This window comes from Nelumbo lutea, chromosome 3, assembly GCF_056320005.1.
Source record: "Nelumbo lutea isolate HS-2025 chromosome 3, American lotus-T2T, whole genome shotgun sequence".
Lineage (NCBI taxonomy): Eukaryota > Viridiplantae > Streptophyta > Magnoliopsida > Proteales > Nelumbonaceae > Nelumbo > Nelumbo lutea.
In genome coordinates, this window is record NC_142686.1 from 17,657,592 (window position 1) to 17,684,658 (window position 27,067).

Below are 27,067 nucleotides of genomic sequence, written 5' to 3' on the forward strand. Positions count from 1 at the left end.
TGGGTTAGTTTTGCATTAATAAATTTACCTTCTTACCAAACAGACCCTTAGCTGTAATGGATGCAAACACGAATTCTAAGAAAATATATGCTTTTTTTTTTTATCAAAAGCCCCTTTGAATGCAAATTTACTTCTTTTTTATTAATGTACTTTTATATATTTTTATCAATGTAAATATGTATTGATCCGTCATTTGTTAATGCATAAATGTAATGTTGCCAAACACAAACAAAAATGAACCAAAATGCAAATTTACCCTAAACCGAATTTACACTCCATTTGCATCTTTTCCAATTCGGCTTTGTAAAGTCAGTAGGGGCAGAGCAGTCATATTGTGCACATGCTGTTGTTCATTTGTTTTTATGCTGTTGTTGGTCTTTTTGTATTATCTCTGTTCCATTTCCCTTTGGCTATGGCCGTTCCTGATGGAAGGTTTTAGTTTCTTAAAAAAAATCTTGAAATAAACTTCAATTTATCGTTTATATTTCGTTTTGCGTTGTATATGTTTAAGCTTAGAATTTATACCAACGGTGCATAAGCATTTTTTCATGTGATAGTTGTGAAATATATCTAAATAATTTATTTTTATTATTAAATATAATTAGGGTTTAAAATTTCAATATGATACATCTCAATGAAAAAGAATGCATTTGGTATACTTCGAAGTTTATGTCCTATTTGTGGTGAGGATAAATAAATCAATAGACAATCGTTTTGTGAGGTGTAGTATGTGAACAAATTTGATTTGGTTTAGTGCCTCACCCCAAGATCGGGGTAAAAATGTGCCTATACCGTTCTAATAGCCTTTTTCACCTTTGCATTGGAAATATATCCCCATGAAATAAAGCACACAAGTATAAAGATATTCTCAATGCAAAACAGTAAAGGGTTCGGCTTTACCCTGACTGAAATTGAACTCCATCCTCAGTTTGTATTGACTTACATCCAGTGGATAGTTAAATGCATTGTACGGAATCAGAAGGTACATTTTGTTACACTACTGTAAAATAGTGCTTTAGCGGGTGTTTGGCATCAATGCATTTCACAATTGATTCATTTTTTGTGTCATGCCCACCACATCTAGCACTCTTGGTTCTTAGAAAAAACATTTTTATAATGATTAGCCTTGAAATTCGAGAAAGGGGGGTTTTCTTGAAACGTCAAAATGGCATTTCTTGAATCGCTTGGGTGATTTTATAGCAACCTATGACATGGTACATTAAAATTTGAAAAAAAAAACTGACTACTTTATGAGATGTCACATATTTATTATTATATATATTATAATATTAATGTAAATTACTATAAATGCTTCCAAAATTGACTACTTTTTATGTTTTTAATAGAATCAGTTGTTTATGTTTCCCAAGGCGTTTTGGATTTTCCAAAAAAACGAATCGCAAAACGCCTTGGTGCCAAACAACTAATTAGTATCTTTATGCCTGGAAACTACGGTACAGAAAAGATTTTTGAAGAAATATTTTTAATCCATGATATATAATTGCCACAGTCCCACATCACAACCTCCTCCCTTACCCGTACTGTGTTGCGCAGGATAATTTTCTATACTTTTTTATATTTTTTGAGTATCAACTGATGAGCTTTTATTCAAAATTTCAAATGGTATTGGGTCTCCCCTCCACGTGATATACTTAAAATTAATATTGACGGGTCATCATTTTTTTTTTTATAATATTGTCTATTAGGACAAAACTTGAGAAGGTTTTCTTAAACGCTGGAATTGCTCTTCACACTAACCTCACAGGCACAATGCATCATGTATCGAAAACATCTCCCATAAGCGCTTAAGTGTTATTATTCATGAGAGATATTTCTAAAGCACGGTTGAATGCCTGTGAGTTCGGTGACAGGTGTACTCTGTGAGAAACAGGTCCCAATTCGTATTAAGGATTGGACCAACCGCTAAATTGCCAAGTAAACGACTCTACTAATATTAGTTTCCTTTGCTTAGCTATAAAAACTTATTAGTTTCCTTGGAAGAAGCTTTCATTTCATATTTTTGTTTTCTTTTGATGAATTGATATTTTAGCAGTTCACGTGCAAACTGCAAACTAGCTAATAATCAATACAATGGAAATTATGGAATGGATGGCAATCATGGACCATTATTATCATTATCTATTTCTCTTTATTTTATTTATATATAAATAAACCAAAAATATAAAAAAAAAAGAACTTATATTCACATAAACAACAAATATTAATGGAAAATGAAGGGGATTTCAAATTAATACCAGAATTTGTATTTCTTCTTATCAATACTTTGGCTAGTTCATGTGCATTTATCGCTAATTTTACTAATCCACTAATTAGGTCTAATACTCTAATGTATAATGACTAGCTTTTATGGAGCTAAAGCAGCATTGATGACAACTAAAAGAAAATAAAGCCCCGTTTGATTCGTAGGAATAGGGGTCTGGAATTGGAATTGAGATAATCCAACTGTTTGGTTGGATGGAATCGGAATGGCCATTCCCTGCCCCTCTCTTATGAATAAAGTGTCATTCCTGCTGATTCCAATTCCAATTCTCATTCCATCTGAACCAAACAGACTATGGGTATTGATCATTCCGATTTCGATTCCAAAAGATTTTAATTCTGATTCTAACTGTAGTAAACCAAACGGACCCTAAGAGTTTGTATTTCTTTTTAAATGTCAAACTTCACAAATGACAATTAGAACAATAATTTGCGACAATACTGATTTCACATTTTCTATCCCTTGATCCTATGGGGAGATCGACTTCTATCAGGGCAAATTGGTGCCCACACTGTTCTAATAGCCTTTTGCAATTTTGCATTGGAAATATCTCCTCATGAAATAAAGCACACAAGTAAGGAAATATTCTCAATGCAAGTCAGTAAAAGCTGCTCAACAAGCTTTGCCCCGACTGAAGCTGAACTCCCCAGTGAGTTACCCGGCCCTAAATGATGGTCTAAAAACCTGGTCCATAATCTTGCACCAACACTTCATGTTTTGTGCATGTACAAGAACAAGTTGCCAATTGACTAATTGAGTGTTTTTTCTGAAATTATATTTTTCTTCTACCATTTAAAAGCATATAATGAAAGGTTTGGCATATTTATTATTTATAATATGTTAATATATATTATAAAATGTGTTAAAATTTGCTTTCCATGATTATGATTCTATATTTTTGAAAATCCACATTATTCATGTATTATCTCGGGCTGGGCTCTGTGGATATAAGATGGTTTATGGCCCACTGCTTGGCCCCATGTTTGAAGAGTTGGTCCAACCACATTATACGGAACTGGGAAAAGGATGTTCTACGGTAAAACGGTTTCAAAATTCAAAGATTTTCCCAAAATCGTGCCTACGTAGTAGTACGTACGTTGGGCAGCACAGAAAAGATTGAATATAAAAGTTTCAAAATGGGCTGTAGGAACCGTTTGATGGTTCCATTGGTAGGTCCAAAATCTCTGAACACGTTAAATAACTATTAATGGGCCTAAACCCAGAAAAAGGAAATACCTCAGTCCTCAAGGCCCAAACCCCAAACTGAGAAAGGGTTTCAGTTCAGACTTTCAGTAATTCAGTTTAGCGAAAGCCAGGATATAACTGACAAGGACGTGATTTCAACCGCCAAATCAAAATCAACGATAAGCGCTCCCATAAATCCATCAAATTCCAATCCAACGGATTTTAAAGCAGGTTGGCACTTGAAGAATCTGCTCTACATCACTTCCCGGGAGAGAATAGTTTCCGCTTTTCCCACCAAAAAGCTCCACCATTTCACCATTTCTTTTCTAGGGTTTTTGTTTGAAAACTTTGAATTCGAACCCAAAATCGGTGGGTATCTCGAGCTTTAATCAGTCTTATTGTTTCAGTCCGATCTCCTAAACTTAAATGCTTTGTGCAAAGTTGTACATTAATCTGTGGTTATTCGTTATTCTGTGAATAGTAAGTTGCAAACTTCGCCCTCTAACGTAGCTTCATTTCCACTATCTTGTTTGTTCTTTTCTCAGCTATTCATGCTCCTCCTTTTCTGTTTGTTGATTGTTTCGAGCAATTTTAAATTTCAAATAATTGTTGTTGTTATCCGATTGTTCTTACCTTGGATTTTGTTTGTGGACTCTATGTATTTTAGATGATTCATAGGCTACTTCTATCATTAGATTCCTCGAGAATATGTTGTGGAAATTGCATATTTAGGAAGTAGAATATCGGAAATTTGAAACCCAATCTCAAACTGATTGATGCAGTCTTTTTACAATTCTTTTAGCGATTAACCTCTTCTTACATTAAGAACATAATAGGAAGAAAAAGGTACAGAAGCTGTATATAAAGAAATCCAAATCCCCTGACCAACAAAGCAAATGAAACTCAATGGCCAGATTAAGGATAGTACCGTGGATAGACAGACTGCATTTTCATCATATAAGAGAACTAGAACAGTTTTTTGATGTTATATGCTTATATCCTTTGTATATATATACCCAGAACTGAAAACATTAGTGTCCACTGGTTAGCATACTCTGTTTATAGCATGATTGTACGTTCAATAGTATGCTCTAATGAATACCCTTTTCTTTGCCATAAAAAAACAAATATAGATGCAATCCATCACCACCCCCAACCCCCCAAGAGAAACAACTAATAATGATATGTAAACAACCCCTAAACGAATAAGTAAAGAATACACCCAAATTTTTATCTTATATGAAAATTCGGTACCAATGTGGTGAAGATAATAGTATGTTATAATATATCAAATGCCATAGTTCAACCCTTACACAAGCTAGTGAAGAAGACACTCACTTATGGCTGATCTCTGCAGGGTTCCTAACGGGGGATTCTGGAGGTTCAAAAATGAATAAACACCAACAGAAAAAAAAAAAAGAGCAACTGTGTCATCTATGGTTCTCCTCATCTTTGAAATACCTGCGCGTTCTTCTTTGTTTATGCTGGTATGGAAACTGTACTCAATTACTAAATATTTTACATTTCCTCATTTGCTGTTTTCCACATGATATAAACAAATATATTTGTTCTGAAGGTCATGGCAAACTTCACATAAATATTTAAGTGCCTCAATGAGTTGGTTATGGATTAGGACTAGTTCACCTTGCCCAGAAAAAAATCCATTACCCAATGCTTTGGGTATCTGGGGTATTGAGAGAGAAGGGGTAGACTGGATATAGACCTAATATCTAGCATTTTTGGCATGTAGTGGCCACTCTCAGAATTTGTCCACCATGCATGTAGTGAGGCGAGAGCTGAACTGGCTGATCTAGGTCATGGAGGTTGTCTATTGATGAATTAACTGATCTAGGAAACTAAACCAGTGTACATGGGGTTGGCAATGGAAACCAGAGACCTTGCCTCTCTAATCCAGTTGAAAGTCTCCAAAGGCTTCTGTACAATTCCCTGCTTGTCATCCATTCTATAACAAAATCTGGGAATCTCCTGATGTCCTGCAAGAAATATCCTTGGATAATCCATAGAAACCAAGATTGTGACTAGCAAGTTCCTGAATAAATAATAAAGCTATCCCTCAAAGAATTCCTTGATCTATAGATCCTGAGCATTCTCGAATAACCACAACAGTGTTGTCTTTAGAACTGCCTCCAATCTTGATTGGACATGATTCCAGATAAATTTAGCATCATGCCAGTGTTTCCAAGGTATGTACCTGATGGTGCGCGATCTGGCTACTCCTAGCTGGAGGGCGATCCGAACTCCAAATGGGCGGCGAGCTTGATTGATCTGCAAAATAGTGTATCAGAGGACCCGGGGTAGCTAACCCGGTGAGGTCGCTTCGATGCTTAAGTCAGTATTTATGCTGTGGATGCGAGTTGAATGCTTGAGGGTTTGAGTGCTAGTGAGTAGAATAATCACGTATACCTTTGCCTTGAGATTTCGAGTCTTTATATACTGGAGTAGTCGCGGGCCTTACGTAAGAGTTTCGGGTTCTTCGGGCTATGGAGATAAGGTTGGTTCCGTTTTTGAAGGAGAGTAGTACATTGATAAGGTTTATTGTCTACCTTCGATTCAGGCGGAATCGGGATGAGTTCTTATCGTGATCTCGGGAAATTTGGTTGGCTCATCGTGACCTCAAGAGATTCAGGATCTGTTGGAGAGGCCTTTGGAGTCGGTTATGCGGCGCTTTGGCTATTTAGCTCCAAGCTAGAACTTCGGTTCTTTGGTTCCGAACCGATTAGGTGTCGAGGTGCCACTACACCGAGGTGGATTTTGGGTCGAGGTGGCTGAATACCTGAACTGCGAATGTTCCGAACTCGCGCCTACGCGTCCCCTTCTTGCTAGGTCGTGCCAAATCACCCTTCATCAGTACCTACTCAAGTGGCCAGAGGTACCCAGGATATCGACTTCTAGAAACCCAGGTCACATGGCAATTGATAAATATCAACTTCTACCAAAAAAAAAGGCCAAAGTAAACCCAAGGTTTAATCTGGAATATCATTTCTTCAATATGATTTCTCCATCATCTCCAGCTCTGGCCAAGTTATCACTTCAATGAATTAGTAGATTTTTGGACATAGCTGAACAAGATATCAAATTTGACAAGCAATGGGCCTATGGCCTAGGGCAAAATCTTACTAGAAATTAGAGACGCATAAACCAAGAATCATGTCTTGTGAATATACATCGGTATGCAAGCACAATAGGAGGGATTTGCAAATAAGAACATCCTTGTTTTGGTTTGTTGAACACAAGTATCTCGAGGTGACTAAATATTTTGAGGAAGATCGAAGGAACCAATTTGTAAAGAATGTGCAGGTTAAACGGTGGATTGTGTGTTTTCCAATTTATCTTTAATGTAGACAATTCACTGCTTCGCTTGAGACCAAAAAAAGTTGTCCATTCCAGTGGTGATAATATGATTGACCAAAAAAAAAGTTGAGTGGTGTCATTGCTACCTTGTTTAGTCTCCCAATTATAATAATACATTCTGTATATCCTATCCTTGAAACCTAGGTATTATTAACGAGACTATACATTATAGTATAGGGGTGTTCATTAAAAACTGATCCGGTTAATCAGACTGACTGATATATATATCAGTAATAGAAGGGATTGGCAAAACAGGATTCATGTAGTCAATCCCATATAGTTGGGATAAGGCATGGATAATGATGATGATATATAAATATATATTTATAATATACAGTATATAATATGTTACATAATTTCTAGTATTTATATTATACAATTATATATTTCTTGATGATAATATTACAAATTAAAAAAAAAACCAAAGAACTGGACCAGTCAATTGGTTTCGGTTAACCGAATTGTGAGCACCCCTATTGTAGTACGATCTGTGTTTGATATTCACTAAACCAAGGTTGAAAATAACATAACTACCAGTCCATATTGTATGATATGTATTAATTTTTGAACCTTGTGATACCCCATTTGAAGGGATTTTGGGAGGGGGTCTTTATGTTTAATTAGAATTTACCTTTGCTCCTCACAAAGCACGCCTCACACCAATCTCACTAGGCTTTGCAGCCGTGCATTAGGAATATCTCCCCATGAATGACAATATACAAGTACAGGAGATACTCTTGATGTGAGGTTGGTGAGGCGTGCTTTGTGAGGAGCAATTCCGAATTCTAATCATTAGAACTAATATCTCACCTAATCCTGAAGCATCATCATGAAAAACATATAAAAAAAGAGTATCCATACATCGAAAATGCATGCGACCCAATTTTTTGTGTTTCATGTGTATCAATACTTTGAACCTTGCATGTGGCCAAACAACTCCTGTTTTAGATATTTTGAGGAATATACTAAAGAACTTATATGGCAAAATAGTGCCCCTTAACTAGGCGTGCTGTGCAATTGGATCAAGTTGAGTCAAACTTCAGCATGCCTTAGCTTGCTTTAACCAAGAAACTCCTATATTCGAATTTGAGTTTTAGTTTAATTCGAACTCTATTTTCTTGTTTGAGCTCGGTTTGACTGAATATGTGATAAGTTTGAGTTCAGCTTGAAAGTTTGAAAACTAATCAAGCTTACAAGGTTCAATTAATGAGCTTAAATTTGAGCCTAAATTTGACATATCAGTTATTCTAACACAAGAAATATCAATTATTCTAACACAAATCTCTGCTTAAACTAAATTAGAACTAAACATCAAATTCTCTAGTAATTTTCATTACAGATGGATAAAAAATAGCAATAACTTTAAATACAAAATCAGTTTAAATATTAATCAAGCAAACCTTGAGAACTTTTGAGCCATTGAATTAAACATTTGAACTACCCCTGGGTTTTATGAAATTGACTAGTTGTACCCCTATTGTTTGTGAAATGACTTAAAGTACCCCAAGTTTTTTTACACTAGAACAAATACCCCCCATCCATTAGTTCTCTATCACATTCTGTTTACATGGGACATCACATTCTATTTAAAAACCCAAATTTGCCCTATCTTCACCATTTCTAATAATCTAAACCCATCTTACCTATCATTGGGATGCCCTATTCTCTACACAATTGTATCCTTAGTAGGAAGAGTTGTTCAGCATGATTGAGATGAACCCCTTATTTGATTATTTTTCTTCTCTTCCTTTATTTTCATATTCACAAATAGGTAGAAATTAGCAAAAATCAATCTAAGCTTTTAAGGTAGGGGTGTCAACAGTATTCAAAAATCCAATTTCGAATTCGAGATTCGACATAACCGAATTGAATTCGGATATGGCCTCATTCTATTCGATAAATATCTAAATTCGACCGATTGTTTAATTCTTATATATAATATATAAAATATTAAATGTTTTATATAATTTATATATATAATAATTAAATTATATAAATAATTTATATATTTATATACTTTATATATTTATTAATTATCTAAAATAATTAATGGGTTGAATTTGAATTGAATCGAAATATTCAAATATCCGTCAGATATTTATATACTTTCTTCTTGCATGTCCGTTTGACATTTGGCCTCAGATCCAATGCATTGTCTTCATCGACACAAGTTTCCAACCATACGCCATCAAGCTTCATTGCAAGTCTTGAATCCAAAGTTTGTTTGGTTGATTTACTTACAATTTTTCCTTTTTTTTTTCATAAGGATTTTGATTTATCGGTATGAAGCGTGTTACTCTCTTTTTGATCTCTTGAACATCTTCGGCGGAATTCCGATGGATTTGAGAAGTCATCAAATCTAAGGATGGAGACATCGAGTTGTTGATTCATTTGCATAATTTTATTCGAATTTCTTGTATAGTCTTTCTTTGGTCACCATTTGCTTCTCCTCCCCCGTTTTATTTATTTATTTTTTCTGGTGTCTGGCTCATGAACTGAATAAGGTACGGTGTTCTGATTTTTTATTAGAAAGATCATTTTATATCAGAAGTCGAACTAACCTAGATCGGGTCTTTTCTCTGGCTCTTTTCCGGAAAGTTTTTTGCTGTTCTTTGAAGTATAATGCTAGACATTTCAATCTTTCTATCTATTTAACAACAATGTCCTATTGCCAAAAGACCTGGGGATATTTTTAATTCACTTGGTAAATAGTTAAGACTATATAATTAATCAATTTCGCAGAATCGAAAGGTAATTGAAGTATTTAACACAATATTTTATTGGCCAAATTTGAATTCGAAAAATTAATAAAATTTACTTTGAGATTTAAGCTTGATTAACACGGCAACGCCTAATCAAATTCAAACGTGAACTATTCAAATAAGGCTTCGTTTGGGAAGAGTACAAATACAATTTACAGTGCAAAACCTTGCATTTTGTATTCCTAAACCTTGTATTTGTAATGTCTACACACGAGAGAGATAGAGAGAGATTCATACTTATTTGCAAGTATAAATACATATATACAAGTTTTAAAAGGAAGGAACTGATCTTGCATTGACAGATCAAGCACCTTTCTTTTCTTGCCTAAACAAAAACAAGTTGTCTCACCTGTTTACCTTTGCACAGACCCTTCAACACTAAACATGAAACGGATACATCACCGATTGAATCTCACTTCCAGTCAAGCATGTCCAAAAGCCACAAAACTTCTTCCTCACAGCTAGCAGCGTCGCAGAAATCCATCTCAATCCCAAAAACATCAATGACTCCATCCTTCCCATCTTCCATAAACAACAAAGAAACCCAAGCCCTGATACCTGAGACGAACGGGTAGACTGGCGAGAAGTCGAGATAATCAAAAGCAAGGGCCCTGTAGGTTGTCCTATCAATGTAATCAAACAAAGATTTATTGATGATGCATGCAACCTTGTTGGTATCCCTGCGACCTACAAGTACAGAAACACTGATTGTTTGGCTCAAAGGAACAGTAAATCTTGGTTCTACAGGGACTGTCATCTTGTATTGTGGATCCTCCAAGTGAAATCTCAGCATCTCGCAGATACCAGAAGGCAACATCTTGATCCCGGCACGAAGAACGGGGCCTGTGACCACTTCTGAGAAAATTATTCTCTCTTCTGCCCAGATGTCAATGTAGAATTCCAAGTCGTCAAAGGATATTCTTGGGGGAAGGAGCATTTTATGCTTACGGCGTTTATAGAAGGTTTGGTAGAGCTTGTGGTAGGTTAGAGGGGGAGGGGTAGGTCTCTTGCAGACAGAAGGCCATCGCTTAGCACAGAGGCATTTCCAGAAATAGTCGTCTCTGGCAATGTCCCTCCACTGCCTACAGACCCGCATACATGAAGCCAGGTCTTTGCCATCCAGCAGAGGAAACACAACCTTTAAGACCTCCCCACAAGTCATGTTCAACTTGCAGAGTAGGCAGCAGAAGCAAAAGCTGGAAGCACAGATCCAGAAGAGGGCTTATGACACTGGAGAGCTCCAAAGCAATGAGATACTCGGGTAAGTTCCTGAGGGAAACAGCAAACAAATATCTCCATGTAGATTGTAATTGCTAATTTTGGGTGTCATGTACTATTGAAAACTAGTAAAACTGCATATTAAAAAAAACAACTTCAGGAAACATAAAATAAATATGTTGAGAACACATTTAAAATGAGAAAAAGGTAAACTGGAATTAGAATGTTTTAATGTTCAGTTTTATGATTTTATCTGTTTCTGTTTATGATGCACACAAATATACTAGTTTCAACCAAGTGTTATGCTATGCATCAAACATTGGATCTTCAGTGCAAGAAAATGCAGCAAGAGTGAAGACCACAAAAGCAAACGGATCACCCAATTTGAAGGACACACGTTCCAATAAATGCTCAGTTCAGATTGGTTTTCTGAAACCCTATTTCTTGTTGTTTTGGTTTGGATTACCAAGTTGCTGATTAATATAACATTCAAAATTATCATCGTTATCGCCACCAGCAGCAGCAGCAGTCTCAGCCTAGCTCTGTGAGGCCTCGTAATCAACCTTCTTTATACTTGGTAACCTATGTCAAATGTTTCTTCACCACCTAAATGCATGCCTCTTTTTGTCCTTCTCCTTGTCCATTAAGCTCCCAAAATTCAAATTGCAACTCTAACTATGCATCAATGCATAAATCTAAAATCCTACTTGCAGGAGGAAAATATATATATATATATGATGTAGCACAATCCGGCTGCTCCCTGCAGGAGATGATCTGGCTACCAGCAACGATGGGCTCGATGAACCAGAGAACCTGGGTGGCTTACCCGACGAGGTCGCTCCGATGCTTAAGTCAGCACTTGGTTGCGAGCTAATGAGAACTTAGAATACAAGAAGACTAAAGAGTAGAGATTACGCATACCTTCGCCCCTGGGGGGTGGGGCCTTTATATACTGGAGTCCTCACGGGTTTGGTGGAGTAGTTCCTGGATCCCCGCTGTGATAGGATTCGTTTCCGTGTTAGTTGGGGATAACGCCACCAACCAGTAAGGTTGCCCATTTCCGCCTGAATCGGGGAGTGGGTGAGATAATACTAACCGTTATAAGGCATGATCCCACAAGACGCGGGGTACGGTGGTGAGATCCTTGGAATTACCATGTGGCGGTTGGCGAGCATCACCTGAGCTCGTGTTCCTCAGACCCAACCTGTTGTGAATGCCGAAGTGCCTTAGTACCGAGGTGATCTTGCACCGAGGTAGGCTTGTCCCGAGGTGGACTCTTTCCAAGGTGGTCCAGTTGTCTGGGCTCTATCTGTAGCGGACCTGGTACCGCTATCTTGGTCGCAATCTGGTACCGAGGTGATCTTAGTTCGGGATGATCTTGGCTCAAAGTAACTTTAGTTCGGGGTAACAGGGTACCCGAGGTCGCTTTGTAGCGAACTGACCATGCCGGGTTGTCACTTATGTCGAGTCACATCCACGTGTCGAACTGACCATGCCGTGTTGTCACTTATGTTGAGTCACGTCCACGTGTCAAATTGACCATGTTGTGTTGTCACTTATGTCGAGTCACGTCCACGTGTCGAACTGACCATGCTGTGTTGTCACTTATGTCGAGTCACGTCCACGTGTCTCTCTGTTACGAGGTCGGGCCAAATCCACCCTCATCAATATATATATATATATATGCAACTGACTGACAGTAGGGGTGTCAATAGGTTTGGGTTGGACTCAACCTGGACCAAATGTGATTTGATTTGGACATTCCAAGATATTGTGTTGAGTTGGACCAATCCAGGTTTTCTCGTCCAAGTCTTTTAGCAGTTTGAATTGGACATGTCCACAAACTCCAAGATCCAATTGAATCCAAGAGACTATAGCAAGTTAGGAGGCTGTCTCCCACTCCCACCTTTCCCTCCTCTTCCCACTTCTAAATATTCTGTCACATACCAACAGATTCTGTCAATCTAGATGCTACCCTAACTGTTCCACCCCCCCCCCCCCCCAACAGATCATAACAGCAAAACAATGGTGCAGTCCTCAAAGGCAAGATGGAAAATTGCCCCCTTCACCAACAATGGAAATTCCCTCCATAAGCTTGACCAGCTCCTCCTCTCCTCGACCATTTGTAACGGCAAGGATCTATGTCCCTTTGTGTGGAAAGCCTTCACCTTCACAAAACCTGAAACCCTCTACCACCTTCACTACTCTGTCAAATCCAAAGAATCAGATAACAAAGAGGTTTGTAAGGCTCACTACCAAGATTTCATCATGGCCATTGATTATCTTAGTCTATGCTCTTCGAAGCCAATTCACTTAAATCTTCACTCTCACAGTCAAATGCCTTGCAATAGTCTGTGGCAGGTCCACTTCTTACCTCTCTTGACATTTCCGTTGAGGCTTGCAATGTCAATTGCAAACAATTCTACCACCAAAATAGGGGACAAACCAGTCCACATAAAACACAGAGGTGGATGGGGGTTGGATTCTGGTAAGCTGACGTGCAATTGGTCATCACCATCCTCGAGCATATCTGAGGCAGTAGTGACTAGTGACATCAGAAGGCTTGCCCAAGATGGGTTTGTATATGCTTGCAGAATTATTTTTCTGCAATTTTATATATTTTGAAAAGTTTAAGTATTTTTCCTATAATTTTTTATATTCTTATAATTATCTAGTGATTTCTGTAAATTCAATCAATTTGGAATAGATGGGGTCCAATCCAATCCAATCCATTAGATTTGGGTCAGATCAAATTTGGTTTGTTTTATGATGGACCAATTTCAAAGTAGGTCAGATTGGAACCTCTGTGAGAGATTATTTTGGTAAGTAACAAGTGAATGCCTAGAACAAAACCATGGTTTAAAATTGACATATTCCCCAATGAACACTACCAACACTATGTGGAGGGCAAGATATAGTTTTGATGACATATTTCCATTTCCACTTCCATGGGTAGCGACATGAAATTTTACTAGTTCGATATTCATTTCAAACATGAAGTTAAATATTAGTTTTTGTTTGTGCAATAGATTATTTGGTTGATCTATAACAACCATTTACATTTTATATGAGTTTAAATTTTGCTTTAACTCATTCTATCATTAAACTCTAAATCTTAAGGTTTACGAGGCAACTTCAGAACGTATTCTTTTGTCTATAACCTTAGTTTCCTAATTTGGTTTAATGATTTGGAACAAGATAATAATTTAAAAGGGTGTTCTTATTACTTCTTTTATCATTTCATAAAATATCATTATATTTTGCATATTTTACAATGTTTCTACCATGTCAATAATTTTTACTATATTTGCATACAATACTTCCAACATTTCTGACATGTTTCTTATATTTGGATGACCGACATTTCCACCAACATTGACATTTTAAACCTTGAACAAAACAGATAAACAAAATTAACTAGACAAGTCTCCAAGAATACATGTTTGTAGGCTAAGTAGGCATGGCATTCCTTGCAAAAGCAATCCTGAATACAAAGACGATCTGATTGAAATAATGAGTGCTCTTAATGGGTATTCTTAGAAGTCATAGATATCATGGACATATGAGACTACATTATGCTCTCGACTCAAGAAGGCCTTATCCCAACTATAGGACTTTAGCACAACAACCCATGCCACCCTACTCTACCAAGAGCATACACCCTACACTTTGTTGATTTAAGTCCTCAGGTACTTACCACCTTTGCAAGTCCATAGCTCTCTCCATAATCCACTTATAAACTCTTATGAAGCCCTTTATTTCATTCATTCTTCTTTCCTCTTTTTCCGCTAAACATATGCATGTGACGAGCTAAAGGATGTTACAGTTCTAAATATGACAGCCTTAGGAAAAGTCAAGGGGTTGGAGCAGAAGAACCAACCTCTGAGCCATCAAGGAGATAAATAAGCAACACAAGTTTACTTTCTGATGAAAGTTATCACAAACATTTGACACCTCCCCTGCTGTGAGGTTGAAATCAAAGCACAAAATAATGGTTAAGAGTCTTCATAGGAGGCTCATTCTCAGAATGAAGCACACTATTTGGAATACTTTTTTCTTATAAAATTTAGCACCATTTCAACTATTTTAAGTTTCTACTCTTGCCGGTACTAGATTAACATCTAAGTGCTTAAAGTCCTCTCTGTCTCAAGGTATGTATAGTTGCTCAGGCCTGTTGAACTGGTTCAATAAGGTTTGGTTTAATTTACCAGAACACAATCAGGTCCATGTTTATCATGGTGGGTTTTGGTTTGGTTTAGGCTGTGCCCAACTGCCCATCCTCTCTGCATGTGAGCTATGTTTTTTCAATCGCTAGACTAGATTCCTACCTTTCTTTTAGTCTGCAAGTGAGCTATTCCAACCTGAGGAATTTGTATTTAGCATTTCAGGGCTACAATCTACAATCTTAAATACTCCAAGCAAGATGCTCTAAAGTTTTATGATACGTGGGAAGATTTTTCTACACCAATGCAACAAAAAAGAAAAAAAAAAAGTAAAGAAACCTAATATTTTGAATCACAGGAAGCTCTTAAGTCAGTGATTACAACAGAATTTGAACCAATTCATTTTTTTTTACTCACAGATAAGGAAAAAGAAAAGGAAAGGAAATAATGAATCAAATTTGTCTTATTATCTTACAGGCTTCAGATACAGGATTAGGTAAATCTCATGCTCCAGTGTAAAACGAAGGAACAAAAACAGAGACTTATACCAAGGGCGAATAAAAACAAACAACTCCCCGCGCTTGCAAAATTCTCTGCACTTCAAAATTTCCAAATTGGAGTGCTATAAGAAACAAAATTCAACCCAACCAGTTTGCATTGAATTTAGAAATACCAGAGGAATAGAATTTCTCAGTTGAAGCAAATAAGGAACTGATTTTTAATAAAAAAATCACAGCAAAACATAAGAATTTTAATCTATTTAAGCCACTAGAGAGCTAGGAAAGAGAAGAGACGAAAACTGAAAAATCGGAGCTTTTCAGGAGGAACAATCCCGAAACCAAATGCGGCCCACCGCAAAAATCAATAAACAATGCTGAGGTCAATGAAGAGGAAAGGAATATCAAAAATTCAGAACCGTACAAGAAAACAACGAAATTTAAGCAAACAATTCGATTAAAGAAAGAAACATGGCAAAGAAATGAGTTCCACTTCCATATCAGCCCGAAATCAAAGAAAAGAATGCAAAGAACCAAATAAATTCTCTAATGGAACATTCGAACTCGTCAAGGAGACCAATAAATAAACAACACGGCAACGAGAAGTATAAGATCAAAAAACAGAAAAAAAATGAAAAATTAACCAAATTCACTAGAGCAGGAACCAGGCAATCACGAAGATGCGATCCGAATGAGAAATGGGAGATTGATAGAAGAGAATTTTCAGAAGAGATTCAAACGGCTTACCTTTTTCCCCGGTCGAGACGGTAAACCCTACACTTTTGTGTCCTCGTTAAGAGTAGAGAGAGATAGATCCTTTTAGCACCATCCACATCTATCCACCCGACGAAGGAAGGACGAAGGAGAAAGAGAAAAGGTACATTTCAAACACAGTGCCAGTGGCCATATCTTCCTTCTTCCTACCGTTCATGGGATCCAAGATTTTCCTCATTTTGTTTTGAGATACCATCATACATGATCCAATAATAATATTAATAAAAGGATCTGGGGCCGGTTTTTCAATACCGTGGCCCCCACAAGCCAACGAGTACGAATCGTGTTGGATAAGCCTCTCTCACGTGGGCGTCTCTCTCAACTCTCAAGTCTCTCCTTTCCTTAGTCCTTACCATCATCACCATGGGTTAATCGATCCACGGTGGAGAATAACTGAGCACTGTTGCGTGCAAATTAAGAAATGTCTCTTCTAACCCTGAAATTTTCTATTTTTTCCTTTTTATCCTTTCGGTTCTGCGTTTGCGGAAGACACAGCGAGCTTTCGAGGCAAGGGAGTAAAGGGATCGAATTCGAATCGGATCAGGCAATATCTCAATTCGAATTCGAGTAGAAAATCTGATATTCGAATTTAATTCATATCTGATGGATATTAAAAATTAATATTCAAATTCAATTAAATATTTGAATATCCGATTCGATTAATTAATTATTTTAGATAATTAATAAATATATAAAATAAATATTTTACGGATATAAAGTATATAAATATATAAATTATTAATATAATTTAATTATCATATATATTATATATAAGAATTAAATAATCGGTCGAATTTAGATATTTATCAAATCGAATCAGATCATGTTCAAATTTGAATCCAATTAACTATTCGATAAAAATAAGATATCCAAATTCGATCAATTAAATATTCGAATTATCCAAATTCGATTTGATTATATCAAATATCGAATTCGAATCGAATTTTAAAATACCATTGACACCCCCATTTCGAGGGGCTCTCCCTCTCCGCCCATTTCTTTGACTCTGAAAATCTCAACTCTCAGCTATCGTGTACAGACTACAGACACGGGAGGCGGGAGAAGTTCACAAATGAAAATTAATGACGCGTTCGTGCCCGTTTCCTGTTTCTCTACATAGCCTTTGGTATTGCTTACAAACCTAGAATGGACTTCCGCCACAAAATGCTGAACAACAGTTCTTCTGATCTTTGATTTCAAGATTGTGCCAGGATACTTTACTTTCAATGTTGCTTACATAATTTGTAAGCAGTCTCCAATCTCCATCTCACTGCAGCCCTCCTTTTCTTTTATATTTTATTTTTTACCTATTGTTGATGTAATCTGTGGGTATTCTTGAGCTTTTAGATTGCTTTTTTAATTTTTTTGTGGGGAGGAGAAATGGAATGATGGTTCCTATTATTATATCCAACAGGAGTATGGCTGTCAATGGACTTTTAGATTTGGATGTTAGAACTTATAATCGATGGGATGTGGATTTAATCCTATCAAATGTTATTCAAATCTAAGTCTGATGAAAAAATTATGTATATATATATATATATATATATATTATATTTATATACATTTATTTATATATTAATTTTAAAATATTTATTTTTTTAATTATTTTAAATAATAAAATGATTGTAAATTAAATCCAAATCCTGTTCAAAATCCAATCCGATTACATAGCCCCATATGAAAATTTCATTTTTTTCAACATCGGTCAATCAGTCATGCGTTCCGATTCGGGCCCATAAAAATAAAACAAAATTCCAACCCAATCCGATCCAAGTTGCATCCCTAACAATGGGGTTATGGTGATAGCCCATCACAAGTATCCATAACCCCCACCCCAAACCAGCCACATACCTTACCAACTGAGCCATTTACAACCTTCACAAAAGTTAATGTGAAACGGGCTGCCAGCCTGCCACCAAACTCTACAATGTTCTTGTGCTGACCTTGACCCTTCAATGGATCAATCCCTATTTATGGTACAATAAGGTGAAGTGTATTTCATATATACTGATCTTAAGGCGATATTTGGTTGTAGTGTAAATTTATTTGCATTAGTACAAATGCATGAGTATAAATGTAAAAAAAATGTAAATTCTTGTTTACCTTTGTTTTGGATTTTACTTTATTCTGTTTCATGTCTTAATTTACTTGATTTATACTGCAATCAAAAAAATAAGCTAAAATTTAAAATAAAAATAGGTTAGGTCAGAATTTATATTCAAATCATTTGCACTGCCATGATTTTGCATCAATACAAATTTATTTGCATTGCAACCAAACACAGCCTAATGATCTCCTGCCCTAGAGGTTCTCACCTATCACCATCCAGGTGGATGATAATGTGGTCAATTCAACCCATGGCAAGCGCATGGATTAGTCCTTTCCTCTATCCATATACCAAAAACTTTCCCAGCCGATGTCTGCTGTTAAATTCGACTTTCAGTTTAAGAAATGTCAAAAAGATGTTTTTTTCTTTCCAACGTGACAAGGAGATGCTGATCTAAAGCTCGACAATGAAGACTGGGTGATGGAGCCCATTTCAACTACCACTCGGAACTGCTGTATGTATAAGTTGCCATAGTAGTCATATTCAAAAGAGTAGTAGTCTGGTCTGGTCTCCATATGAAACTGACTTCTACCCAGAAAATCGAGATGCATGAATTGGATCATAAATTTTTAGATCCACATAAGCATGTTTTCGTTCATTAAGGTCAATACTGAAGACCAAAAGCCCAGTATCACTAACGAAGAGTTGAGGCCTATCAATGTGGACTAAAAACCCAGGCCCATTGTTTTTAGAATGGCCATCACAAATGGTTTAATAGAATTCCATATTCTTGAGCAGTGCCATGAAAATATGGCTACCCCATTGTGTCGGCCCATGAAGAAAAATAAGAGCATTTGAATTTATACGGCATTGGACCAAAGCCCATAGGAAGGGCCTATTTATATTCTAACATATGTAAACCCAAGCCCAACCAATTTATCCATTAACAGCTTTCGTAAAATAATATATATATATATATATATATATATATATATCTTGACAAGTCGGATTTAATGATTTATCCTTATTTCAATCATGCTCACTCCCCTCTTTATGAAAAAGTTGTCTGATATTCCACGTGGCTACACATCAGGCCATGGATAAATTTAGTTATTATTCCATTGAAAATTCCTTATCAGTATCTTGTACTTTGGCTCGAGTGACAATTTGGTCCCCAAATTTTAAAATGTGACAATTCAGTATTCGAACTTTCAAAATGTGACAATCCAATACCTGCCGTTAGCCAGTCCATTAGTCAGCCATTAAGTTACATTTGAAAAGTAAAAAATGCCCTTAGATTGCCATCTAATTCTCTTTATTAACCATCCAAACATTGACAATAAAATTAATAGTCCCAAATTCTAGATTCTTCTAAAAAGTCACTAACTTTTTTGAATAGAAGATGATAGGACTTCGGACTGTTCAGTTTTTTGTCAATGTTTGGATGGTTGATAAAGAGAATTAGATGGTTTTCTTAGGACACTTTTGATTTTTCAAATGTTACTTAACGGCTGATTAATGGATTGATTAACGACAGGCATTGGATGGTCACATTTTGAAATTTCGGATAATAGATTATCACATTTTAAAAGTTTAGATACTGGATTATTGACTTAAATTTTGGGAACTAAATTGTCGTTTGAGCCAAAATACAGAGTACTGATCGGGATTTTCCCTAATTTTATGAACTGATTTTTCTTACGAAATTTGAAAAAAAAATGAATAAACGAAGATATTTTCAATACATGACTGTAAAAGAATGCGAGAACGGTGTGAATAAGATTTTGTGAGGACTGAATCCGAATTCTTCCAAGTCATTGAATATCCTCGAAATTATTTCCAAACATTGAGACAAACGATTCTGGTTGAATGTGTTAAACAGAAAGCCACGAGATTTAGTAGTATTAATTAGGAGGAGGACATGTCTGACAGGACTGATGAGTGTGATGATTCGAACTTAGAAGTATTATGATCATCTTGGGCGGGTTGAGGATTGCCCAGCCCCAAATAAAGCCCTTGGCCAACAAGCATCAAATGCAAGGTTGAAACCCACTAGTTAACAGTGAGTGAGCCTGAGGCCTAAGTATGGCCCACCAGAAAAGTTCATTTTTCTTTGTGCGGCCCACCAGAAAGTACTATAATTCTATAATTATTAGCGTTCCCCTACTAATTAGGTCTTATGCTAACCAATTAATCTGATCCCACCAACTACCCAGAGCCTGAAGTTCTCATCTGATTGACGTGGGGCCCAGTGCAAGAAAAAGTTGAATCTAGGTCTAATAAGGTTGTATTTGGTTTGAAGGAAAAAATAGAGAAAGGAATGGAAAGGTAAATAAATCTTTACAAATTTTATATAAATTATGTTACATTTCTCTTCCTTTTCCTATTTTTTTTTTTCAAATCCAACATAGCCCAAGGGATTATATAAGGTTGCGTTTGATTTGAAAGAAAAAGTAAGAAATGAAAGGAAAATGTTGGGAAATTTTATAGATTTCTTTAGCTTTTCTTTACTTTCCCTATATTATCCTTCAAACCAAATATAGCCTAATAAACAGTTGAGGTGGCTGAACTGAATAGTTTATTGCTTTATCTTTTGATAAATAAACCGTTAAGTACCCATTTGAGAGGGTTGAAGAACAGCACCTTCTGATTTTCTAAGGTGGGCTCACATTCAGAGGCTATAAGTAAAGTCTGATGAAAAATCCAGAGTCTAAATTGGTGTCAGTCATTCATTTGAAGTGCTGTTTACTTCGGAGTGCCTCCAGGCAGCTGAACCAGCGTCACTGAATTTTCAATTCAGCCCTTCCAAACAGGCCCTAAGAAAGTTGCGAGTTCCTTAATAAACCAATTAACTCATTCAGTTTCAGCCGTTGTCAAGCCACCTCTAAGTCTCGGGCTGGCTTGTTATTAACGTCTGGTACTGATCTAATTTCCTTGACATTTATGCTGCGTTTGATTGTAGTACAATTTTATTTGCATCAGTACAAATGTTTGAAAGTGTAAATGAAAAAAATGCATATTTTGGATTTATTTTGTTTTATATTTTACTTTATTATGCTTTTTAAGTCTTATTTTACTTTATTTTTAATGCGATCAGATAAAATAAAAATAAATCAAAACTTGCAACTAAATCAATTTCCACTACCATAATTTTGTATCAGTGCAAATGAATTTGCACTGCAAACAAACACAGCCTTCTAATTTATTGTAGGAATTCTATTTCATGCTACACACTTTTATATGCTGTCTTAAGCATAATAACAAGCAGCTAATGTTTTTGGTAGATAAATCACAAATAGATCAAGGTGAAGCAACTGGATAAGTCACTAAACAGAGAGGACAGGTGAAACACTGAAGCAGAACCCATGTAGTCAATCCCATGTAACTGAGATGATGATTAGATGTTAATTTGACAGGTGAACCATTAAGGATGCATTTGGCATTCCTTATTTTAAGGATTTATCTCCTTTTTGTAATTAAAATTTCAATATTTATAGATTCATTTTAACATGAAAAAAGAGATAATTCTTTAAAATAAGAAATGCCAAATGCAACCTTATTACTGAGCCCATATCCGCTGGTAATATGCTATCATCCGGCCACATCTTGGCTTTTATGTATAAATCTTGAATTTAAACTCCTAAACCCTAACTTTTAAATCTTTAAACTGTTTGAAGGAAAAAGTAGAAAATTTTATACAAAATTTTGTAAAGGTTTTCTTGCCTTTCTCTTCCCTTTTTCTACTTTTTATTTCAAACCAAATACAGACTAAACCTTAAATGTTAATTGAGAAATGCAGAGGAGCCAATAATTCCTCCCAATTAATAATAGGAAACTCTTTTGGAGGGTTTTAGGGAGCCACGCTGTGCTCTCAAACCCATAATCCCCACCCCAAAGTCTCTGCTACAACAAGCCACAAATTGACAGTTTTAAGATAGTGGTTGATTGATTATTTCCGGTATCATCTCTTTCCTTGGGTCATAGTCAGACTGGTATGGCCTTCTTATTGTTTATTTATATTTTATGATTATAAACAAAATTCAATGTGCCCAGATGAAGATGAGCATCCAAGAGACCAAATTAAAACCAAGCTACAGTGGGGCATGTTTGGAACAACGCCATTTTCTGTGAGATTTTTTTGCTAAAGTTGTACTCCATTAGTATGTCATATAGGCGCTTTTTTATGAAACAAAGACCCCCCGCCTCCTGTTTTTTGTTTGGAACCATTATTAATTGCTGTCATATAGGCAGTAAAAAAATGAAAAAACACTAAGAAGGATATTTTCTCGTATCACACATCTTCCGAATTTTAAGGTATGATCTAAACAAATTTTTTTTTGGAAAAATGTATAACCAAACAAACATGCATTGGCCTGAAAAAAATTGAATTTCAGAGGTGACGCTGATATGGAGTCATTTTTCAAGAAAACAGCATGGACTCCAAACACTCGCGGGAGAGAGAGAGAGAGGGGTTAATTTCCAAACGGCTACAAAGAGGGTGAATCACCGAATTGCAACTTGAAGTCTCTAGCCCTACTCAGCACATGCTTCCCTCTGGTCCCGTACTCTGGTTTTGTGTAAAGTGCGTTCTTTTTTCACATGTTATAATGGTAAAATGTTCTGTGACAAATGCTTTATATCATTGAATAATGTCAAAAGAAAATCATGGTTATCTGTAAAAGATGTCACACAGGCCAATATTGTTCTTCTAACTTCTGCCCATAAACATTAATTGTCTCAACCCTCAATTCTGATACATATATTAGCTTTGGACATATCATCCATGCATCGAATTTTTCCACCGCAATGGTTGATGTTAACGTAAACTTTTGAAGCTTGAGTGTGGCTGACAAAAAAAAAAAAAAAAAAAGAAAACAAATGAAAGAGAAGTACAAAAGAAACACTGGAGTTTGGTGGGGTCTTTGGGAAGAATTGATGAACTTAGTGTGCACATGGGGACAAGACATGTAGGACCCAATTCCTGAGACTATGAAATCAAATGCCGTCGGTTGGGGTGGGGATTTCTTACACAGAAAAGTAAAAGGTAAATCACATTACCTCCACCAACAGACTGGACTATCAGTTCCACAGATATTTATAATAAAAAGATGATAAATCACATCTCATTCAAGTATGGCTCTCATCATCTTGTCCCTCACATTCCGTCCATGCTCCCCCTAGCCACCACAACCCAACCCCTAGAGAGAGAGAGAGAGGCTATACATATATATATAAGATTGTCTACTGTAGATCAACAGTTTCAAAGTTCCAAATTCATTAGAGAATCTTCAGCCTGATCCACCATATGCTGAAAGTGATTAAAGTTAAGGCTGGGAAGTAATAAAAGTGATTGGGAGATTTGAGTAACAAGGGTCATTCCTTGGTGCAATTGTAAGATATAAGGCCCTGTTTGGTATGCAGGAATAAAGCTTTGGAATTAGAATTAGAATGGACTATTCCAATTTCAACTGTTTGATTAGGTGAAATCAAAATTCTATTTCTATTCCTGTAATAATGGTATTTTTTCATTTAAAGGAATGGTCATTCTTTGCCCCTCCTTAGAGAATAAAATTTTATTCCTACTGATTCCAGTTCTCATTCTTATTTGTGTCTGAATCAAACAGACAGACCCTAAGATGTGAGAATCCAGATTTTGAGTCTGAAATAGGTCATTTTCTGCAAATAAACACCCAAGGTCAGGTGTTTGTCCGATTTATCCCTCTAATTAAAGACCCCAAATAGCTGGGTCCATCTTTTGAATAATTGCCCCTTTTCTAGTACAGGTTAATAAGTGGAAGCAGAAGCTGCCATTTGTTGTGACAGTGTAGAAGCAGAACTCTTATACTACACATATTTTATGTGGATAAAAGGATACCTAAAAAAAGTGGTGAACTGGGTGAAATAGATGATTTCTCGGGAAGGTTGACAGTGAAAAACCTGTGCTAATTATCCTCCATTTTGGCTGGTGAAGGAGCTGAATGAGTAATGTACCCATTTCGGTTCCCATGTTGCAAACTTTGCAATAGCTCTACCTATCCACCTTGTTCGTCTCTTTGGCTGGCTATCAAATTGAACTTAACTACTTAAGGCCTAGTGTGTTAATTAGCAATGCAAACAATGCAATTTCATTTGTATTGGTGCAAAAGTCTGGCAATGCAAATGAGTTGAATGCAAAACTAAAATTTACACTATTCTAATTTTTACATATATTGTTTAAAAGCTAGCAGTGTTGTAATTGTGTTTCCCACTCAGGCTTCACATGTGAATTAGCGATTTTGTTGGGCCTCTGAGTCTGATCCTCCTTGTATTGAGTCTCTAATCTCTTTGAATAATTGTTTTGAACACTGAATCCCACCAATTGGATGAATGAAATTGATTTTGCGTGCATCATCACTAACATTAATTCAAATTCAATTATTCTCGCATCGGATGCTATTACACCACCGCTATTTAGATTCAAAACTTTTTTTTTCTTTAAATTAAACCGAAAAGAAATGATGTTCTTCGGTGGTGTCCGATTATCCGGAATCCCGGGTTGTCCATCATAAGATTCAAAAGCCCTTCAAAAGAAGCTAGCTAGCACTCGATGGAAATAGAAGCTTTTCTGTATGATAAAAGTGTTTGGCAGTTCTTTTTCAGGTAAAAGTCGCTTTTGTACTTAAAATACATGGTTAATGGTATTAGAGCTACGAGGATTAATTTGAAAGTCATTTCACGTATTCACAAGGATCTTAATGTCTTTTATCACCTTCTGCAAAGCAAGCCAAGGGCCAGACCCGGAAGAACCAATCTGATCATCAGCAGGCACATACTTTTGAATTGAGAGGAGATTTCAGCTTCTAACAAGCTGTTTCTGTGTTCAATAGTAAACACTATTAATTAATGTCTGGAAGCCTGGAATGTCTTCCAAACAGAAAAAAAAAAAAAAAAAAAAAAGATATCTTTTAAAGGGAGGGAGATGTGCTATCTGTAGGTGGTACGATACGAAGTTCATCACCAGACACCAATCCAAGATATTGTTCTGTGAGCTTGTGAGCATTGAAGAGGTTGAGTTATTACGTAAGATATGGCCATCCAAGTACAACCACGAAAGATTTTCACTAGATTGGATCAACCCACTACTCCCATCTGATCCAGTCATCCAACAATATCCGCTTTGGAACTATGACCTCTCTCTCTCACACAGTCCTAGCTGGATTTGAACTAAACACATTTACAGGCTACACCAGCTAACACTCCAATTTCATGTGCAAGTCATCATCTCATCTCCTACACTCCGCTTCATGTATATCTGGTGCATGAACCATGGTTTAAAGACTGGCCCGAAAACAAAATCACTTTGGGCATTGATTCAAACAGTTAGATCATCTGATTTAAATTAAATCGGATTTGATGCTTATACCATTTTTACAATTCTTTTTCGGCCATGTATTGACAACATCTCCTCACGAATAAAAATATACAAACAAAGTTCAAAATAACCCGATATATGGACTTCCCGATACTAATATGAAAATGTTCCCGGTGCAAAGTTGAAAGTGTCTACGAGAATCATAATCTTGTGAGGGCAGGATCTACCCTCGGGCCAAACCCCGATCACATGGTTTTTGTATCCAAAACCAAAATCAAAGCCATAATCGGTTCAGAATCAACTGGTCCAACTGGAAAATCATACAAGCCACGTATTCACGCCCAAAACACTTGTCACACATGCGGAGTATCTTTGTTGAGAACTCACTGGAACCACATATTTACACGTGTAACTTACAAAGGAAATTTATGATTAAAGAATTAAGTAATTTAATTATCAATAATTTCTTTTTTAGGTAATAATTTTTAATTCGGATTTTCTATTTATGTTGTTTTTGAGGAGTGTGTGAGAATAGGGCAAGGTGCTGCCACCCATCAATTCCATGCAGGGAATGTGCAGAACATGCTGTACATTTCTTCCGGGTTCGCTGTCCCACCGTGTCACATGCCACCCCCTCAAAGGTACACTATCCCTTCCATGTGCTCCCATGTGCGCTCTGCGCAATGCGCATCCCCCCGTTCCCTCGCTCCCCCTCTCTTTAAACTCTCTCTCTCTCTCTCTCTCTTCCAACGAGGCGTTCGCTGGCCATACCACCCTCACATGCGCCCTTTAGCGAGCTTACGGAGGTCACAAGCCCACAAGCCCAACGCCTAGACCCTCCTTTTCCACCTTAATGACAATATTACCCTTCAATTGTCAAATTATATCGAAACTGCCATTTTCTTTTGCTCCGCTCTTTTTCATCTGTTATTATTTCCGTATGCTTCTCTGTCTTTTTCACCGTTTCCATATCCAGGTACCAACAACCATTATTTTCAATAAAGCTTGTCTTTCTATTTATAACATGCCTAAAATGCCCCTCAAAAGTGTTTCGCTTGTCGCTGTGGTTTGTCCATTTGTGTTTTCTTAATACCGTTTTTGTACGTGTATCTTCTCATATCACATTCAATGTTCGGCTGGCTGTGGCGTGTGTATTCATTAGACCTTGTTGACCCTAGTTTTAAATTCTTTTAAGGCTTGAGTATGCTCTACTAAGCTGTTAATATATATGTATTTCTAATATATATACAATTTTTGAGAATTTCTTTTGGTTCTGGAGCTTTGGGTCATCAGACACTGTTGATCTTCTCAACAATTTGATCTGACTGATCCATTTAGAGATCTAAAGATTCTGTGGGACCTATGTCTATGTGGTTTTGTACTCTTGCAAGGGGAGATGTGGATGGATCATTGG

General features: G+C 36.5%; 1 long non-coding RNA gene and 1 pseudogene across 11 annotated transcripts; one reads left to right on the top strand and one right to left on the bottom strand.

The window, feature by feature from the left end:
• Positions 1–3,716: 3,716 nt before the first annotated feature.
• On the top strand, positions 3,717–9,385 carry LOC148863282 (uncharacterized). Of its 2 annotated transcripts, none has more exons than XR_016110680.1 (3): positions 3,717–3,946; positions 4,824–4,953; positions 8,981–9,385. It is a non-coding gene; the product is annotated as an uncharacterized LOC148863282 (long non-coding RNA). The 2 variants fall into 2 exon arrangements; XR_016110681.1 differs by having other exon boundaries at positions 9,105–9,385.
• Positions 9,386–9,751: 366 nt separating this feature from the next.
• Positions 9,752–16,452, bottom strand: LOC148863283 (F-box protein At5g39250 pseudogene; annotated as a pseudogene). Of its 9 annotated transcripts, none has more exons than XR_016110677.1 (3): positions 16,226–16,443; positions 15,457–15,574; positions 9,752–10,830 (listed from the first exon to the last, which is right to left on the bottom strand). The product of XR_016110677.1 is annotated as an F-box protein At5g39250 pseudogene, transcript variant X7 (transcript). The 9 variants fall into 9 exon arrangements; XR_016110674.1 differs by having other exon boundaries at positions 9,752–10,869; positions 16,226–16,438; XR_016110676.1 differs by having other exon boundaries at positions 9,752–10,869; positions 15,530–15,574; positions 16,226–16,409.
• Between the last annotated feature and the right edge of the window lie 10,615 nt (positions 16,453–27,067).